This window comes from Dipodomys ordii, unplaced genomic scaffold (genome assembly GCF_000151885.1).
Source record: "Dipodomys ordii isolate 6190 unplaced genomic scaffold, Dord_2.0 Scaffold59, whole genome shotgun sequence".
Classification (NCBI taxonomy): Eukaryota; Metazoa; Chordata; class Mammalia; order Rodentia; family Heteromyidae; genus Dipodomys; species Dipodomys ordii.
In genome coordinates this window covers 3,595,286-3,600,853 of record NW_012267275.1, presented here as the reverse complement: position 1 = coordinate 3,600,853, position 5,568 = coordinate 3,595,286, and the positions used below count along the sequence as shown (strand labels likewise).

The following is a 5,568-nucleotide window of genomic DNA, read 5'->3' as shown; positions in this document are numbered from 1 at the left end:
ATTGCAGCATTATTTACCATAGCTAAGATATGGAACCAACCCAGATGCCCCTCAATAGATGAATCGATCAAGAAAATGTGGTATGTATATATATATATATATATATATATATTCCACATGGAATTCTATGCCTCCATCAGAAAGAATGATATTGCCCCATTTGTTAGGAAATCAAAAGACTTGGAAAAATATATTAAGTGAAGTAAGCCAGACCCAAAGAAACATAGGTCCCATGGTTTCCCTTATTTGCAATGATTTGTCTAGGACAAGCAGAAAAAGTCAAAAGCTATGTACATATGACCATATAAGATGATGTTAAGCGAAATGTAAAAGTTTGAACAACAATTCTAGAGAGAGTATGGAGGAAGGAAATGTACACATTGCTATTGGAAAGACAAACTGATACAACTACTTAGGAGAATAATGTTTTATCCACAAAAACTGAAAATGGGGATAGACCAATAATTAAAATTCTAGATTATTTTTTATTTTTGTCAGACATGAGTCTTTAACTCTGGGCCTGGGCACTATCCCTCAGCTCTTCAGCTCAAGGCTAGCACTCTACCTCTTGAGCCACAGTGCCACTTTCAGTTTTCTGGTAGTTTATTGCAGATAAGGGTCTCATGGACTTTTCTGCCCAGGATGACTTTGAACTGTGATCCTCAGTTCTCAGCCTCCCGAGTAGCTAGTATTACAGGCGTGAGCTACTGCCGCCCGGCTAGATGTATCTTTTAAGCCAAGAGAACTTCTTGTTCCTGTGACCAAGGAACACTGTCCAAAGTTGTTGGTTTTTTTTCTGAATTGTTTTGAAATAAGGGAAAACAGAAAATCTAATACTTATAAATAAGGGATGGAGGAACCATGATTTTCTATATAACAGATACTATGTAGCTATTGAAATAACTAATCTACATGAATCTCAGAACCATTCATAGGGGCAAACAGATGTTGCAAATGGTATCCATAATTCTGTGTGCATAAAATGTTAAAGCATAAAATAAACCTCCATGTGTGTATGGACTTACACACTTAGAATGAATGTCTGAAAACCTTCATGAAAATGCTACCAATAAACTCAAGAGTGGGGACTGAAGAGAGTGGGAAGGTGAGAACATAGTGGGAGGGGTAGGGTGGAGGTAGTCTTTGATGAATTCATAATTCTGTTACGTACATCCAGCAAAAATGATCTGAAGTAAATAAATAGGAAGCTCTCTGTGAATAACTTGTATTTATTTTCTATGTGTTTAAGATGCTGAGTAACAGTAGAAAAGAAGATAAACATGCTTGCTATCCACAGTTAGAGTATTTCTACTTTCAACTAAAGACAGTCTTAGGCTCTAAGACAAATGCCTTGACATATGTTAACCCCCATTTCCTTATTGTTAATTGGAAGGTAATAATCTTTTATTACCCTGCTTTAGATGTTTGGAAGTTGACCAAATGAAATCATGTGCTTTAAAAACCATCTTGAAAGGCATTAAGATAATTTCAAGTAGTTATTGCTGCTTACATGTTAACCTGTAGAAATGAATACTGAAAAAATAACCATGTTAATGCAAGGAGCCAGTTTTGCATATCTTCAGTGAGATTAGTATTTTGCTATTTTGCTTCTGAAAAATTATGCATACCATCTGAAATTGCTCTGGTGCCTTGACCAGGAGAGAGAAAACTGTATTCCTTCATTCCTCCCAAGTCTATCCCGCAAAAGGTTTTGAATGAATTAAATGTCAATAACCTACCTGTATCTACTGAGAACATTCAATGTAAACATGATATTTCAGGAAATGTCTGTTCAGCAAGAAAGACTACTGGCAGAAGAGTACAATTTACACTTTTATTTAGAGCTCTAAATCTGTATTTCAAATCATAGCTTTGGAAAAGAACATAAAGGGAGAATAAAAGAAGCTTTTAACATATGTCCTCGTCCCAGTTGTGCTCTTCTTAATAAATAAACTCTCCTTGAAAACATTTGTTAGATAGAAGCAATTAGGGCTGAGGCTCTATCCTCTCTCCACTAATTAATTACAGCAGATGAGCTTGTAATGTGCATCAGAACAACTTAATAAGCGGGGCCAAACTATTTTAGATTCTGCCATGTTAGTATTTCATCATTGCTGAGCTATCTAAATTAGGTAAGTAATATCTGAACATAAATAGCTTTTGAATTACCTGTATCCTCAGAATAAGCACCATGTCATGAACAGACATAAATAGATGTGTCCTATTTACATGGATGGGTTATGAACAGAGAATGGCGGAGAAACATTGAGGACATGAAAAGGATGAAGAGAGAACATCAGAGTTTATATAAACTGTCATTTTCAGTGATTTATTGTCCATCCCCTGGGCAATATGCTACACTGGCCAACTAGATACCATTCCATCAGCTCCTTCACGTTTTTCTGTATTGTTAGACTTGAACAGTGAATACATAGCCACATTAGATTCTCTTTATTGACAACATTGATTCCATTATCAATTCTCACCTCAGATGTCTTCTAACTGAACCTGGATCAAAGTGTGACTAATACAAGCTCTTTAGTAATGTCTCTGCTTTTAATGAAACTTTAAAGGCAATTAGTGACTCATTGAGTCAATGAATAGACTTTGTACATCTGGGGATGAGTTAAAATATGGCTTGCTGTCAATGAAGAAAAAACAAAAAACAAAACCAAGGGCCTAGACCAGCTGTGAATTACCTCAGACACAATTATCTGAAACTTTAAAGCCATGTTTTCTTTAAAATCAGAGGTCAGTATGTCTTTCAGGTAACAGAATTAGCACTACAAGGTGTTGACTAATTTTATCAGGAGTCAAATAGATCTCTATTTCATCTTCTTTGAATCAGATTGTTCACCCACACAGGTGTAATTCTGGCATTTCCAGATTAGGAGGAGGAAGAAAAGTCTAGGAGAACAGATCTAGATCTTAAGGCAATCTATCAAGTAACCTTTTCTATCAATGTTTCTTGCCTATTTATTGTTTCTATAGAGTTTCTCTAGACATATTACAAGGGATTTCCTCTACAGAATGAAAAAAGCAGTAGAACAATTATTGTGAAAGATTTTTGAAACATGAACTATTTAAGGGTGGTGAGCACATGTCAGTTTAACAGGCTACGAAATATGTCATAGACAAAGGCCAGTGACAAGGACAAATAATTAATCATATCCCTTCCTACCTTTTCATTGTTGTAACAATCATTATCAGTAGGTAATATGTGAAAATACACACACACACACACACACACACACACACACACCCATACACACAGTTTTTGGCCAAAACACCTTTAATAGTGATATAAACTATATTTGAAAAAGCTTTTTCACTTAATGTAATTTTTTCCAAGTCTTTCCATTAACTAACAAATGGGGCAATATCATTCTTTCTGATGGAAGCATAGAATTCCATTGCGTATCTATACCACATTTTCTTGATCCATTCATCTACTGAGAGGCATCTGGGTTGGTTCCATATCTTAGCTATAGTAAATAATGCTGCAATAAATATAGGTGTGCAGGTAGCTTTAGTATAGTCTTGTTTGTGATCATTCAGGTAAAGCCCAAAAGCAGGATTGCTGCGTCATAGGGGAGCTCTATGTGTAGCCTTTTGAGGAACCTCCATACTACTTTCCAAAGTGGTTCAACAAGTTTACACTCCCATCAACAATGCAGTAAGGTTCCCTTCTGTCCACATCCCCTCTAGCATCTATTGTTATTAGGTTTCTTGATTATAGCCATTCTAACTGGAGTGAGGTAGAGTCTCATTGTTGTTTTGATTTGCATTTCTTTTATGGCTAGAGTAGTTGAGCATTTCTTCATGTGTCTATTCGCCATCCTCTTTAGCACACTTATTTATTGGGCAGTTGTTTATTTGAGGATTTGTTGTTGGGGATTTAATTTTTTGAGTTCCAAGTATATTTTAGATATGAGACCCTTGTTGTATGGCTAGTGAAGATCTTCTCCCAGTCCATGGGCTTTCTATTGATCTTGCTAGCTATGTCCTTTGCCATGCAGAATCTCTGCAACTTCATGCAATCCCGTTTGTCCAACCTTTCTTTGATTTATTGTGTTTCTGAGTCTCTATTAAGAGACTCCTGTGCCAAGGAGACCAAAGAAACATAGGTCCTGTGGTTTCCCTTATTTGCAATAACTAGTATATGTCTGAGACAAGCAGAAAAAGTCAGATAAGTTGATGTTATGTGAAATGAACCCCAAGATAAGGACACAGTGTTTTTTTCTTTCTTGCTATTGTTTCTAACGTATTTATAAGGTGATATTTTTTGTTGCTTTGTATGTCCTACCCCCACGGTATAACCCCTGTTTTCACTGTATTTGATGTTGGTATAAATTGGGGGAGGGGAAGAAAAAAACAAATTGTTTAAATAGGAATACAGGTGGACCCATTGCAACAATGAGATGTACAAGATGCTATGTCAAAAAACGAACTTCACGGCGCGGTGGGCGGCCTCTTCACGTGTCCCCTAGCCCGACTGCGGGTCTCTTCTTGCAGCGTCGGCGTGAGAGCAGAGTCTGAGTGGCGACCGCGGAGAGTCATGGCCGGACAAGCATTTAGGAAGTTCATGCCTCTGTTTGACCGAGTGCTGGTCGAAAGGAGTGCAGCTGAAACTGTGACCAAAGGAGGCATTATGCTTCCAGAAAAGTCTCAAGGAAAAGTATTGCAAGCCACAGTAGTGGCTGTGGGATCGGGCTCTAAAGGAAAGGGTGGAGAGATTCAGCCAGTTAGTGTGAAAGTGGGTGATAAAGTTCTTCTCCCAGAATATGGAGGCACCAAAGTAGTTCTAGATGACAAGGATTATTTCTTATTTAGGGATGGTGACATTCTTGGGAAGTATATAGAGTGAATACATCACTAAAATGGCATCCTGTGAAGCTGCCCATTCCATGGAAGTTCTGAGATCTTTCATCATGTAAATAATTTCCATATCTCCCTTTTATAATAAACTGATGGTAACTAAGCTAATGATATCCATTGTCTCTAAAGTTTAATTTCACTGTTCTGGTATAAATATTTCCAAATAAAACATGTAAAAAAAAAAAAAACGAACTTCACAACTTTGGGGAGGGTGGGGGGGGGCAGAAAGGGGGTGGGTAAAGGTAGTTTTGGAGATGGGAGGGAAGGGATAGTAGGGGAAAAACAAAAGAGGAGGCAACAATGCTTGATAAGAAATGTACTCATTACCTTGCTCATGTAATTGTAACCCTCCTCTGTACAGTATTCTCACAATAAAAACATTAAAAAAAGAAAAAGCTTTTTCATATGGGTTCCAAAATATATTCTACCCTTAAATTTTTGTCTTAAAACAAGACCTAAATATAGGCTGGGCTCCAGTGGCTCATGCCTATAATCCTAGCTACTCAGGAGGCTGAGATCTGAGGATCACAGTTCAAAGCCAACTTGGGCAGGCAAGACCCTGAGACTCTTATCTCCAATAAACCACCAGAAAACCGGAAGTGGTGCTGTAGCTCAAGTGGTAGACTGGTAGCCTTGAGCTGAACAGCTGAGGGACAGCGCCCAGGCCCAGAATTCAAGCCCCACAACAGA

General features: G+C 37.7%; 1 pseudogene; it reads left to right on the top strand.

Moving 5' to 3' along the window:
- Window positions 1-4,463: 4,463 nt before the first annotated feature.
- On the top strand, window positions 4,464-4,992 carry LOC105989810 (annotated as a pseudogene).
- Window positions 4,993-5,568: the final 576 nt, after the last annotated feature.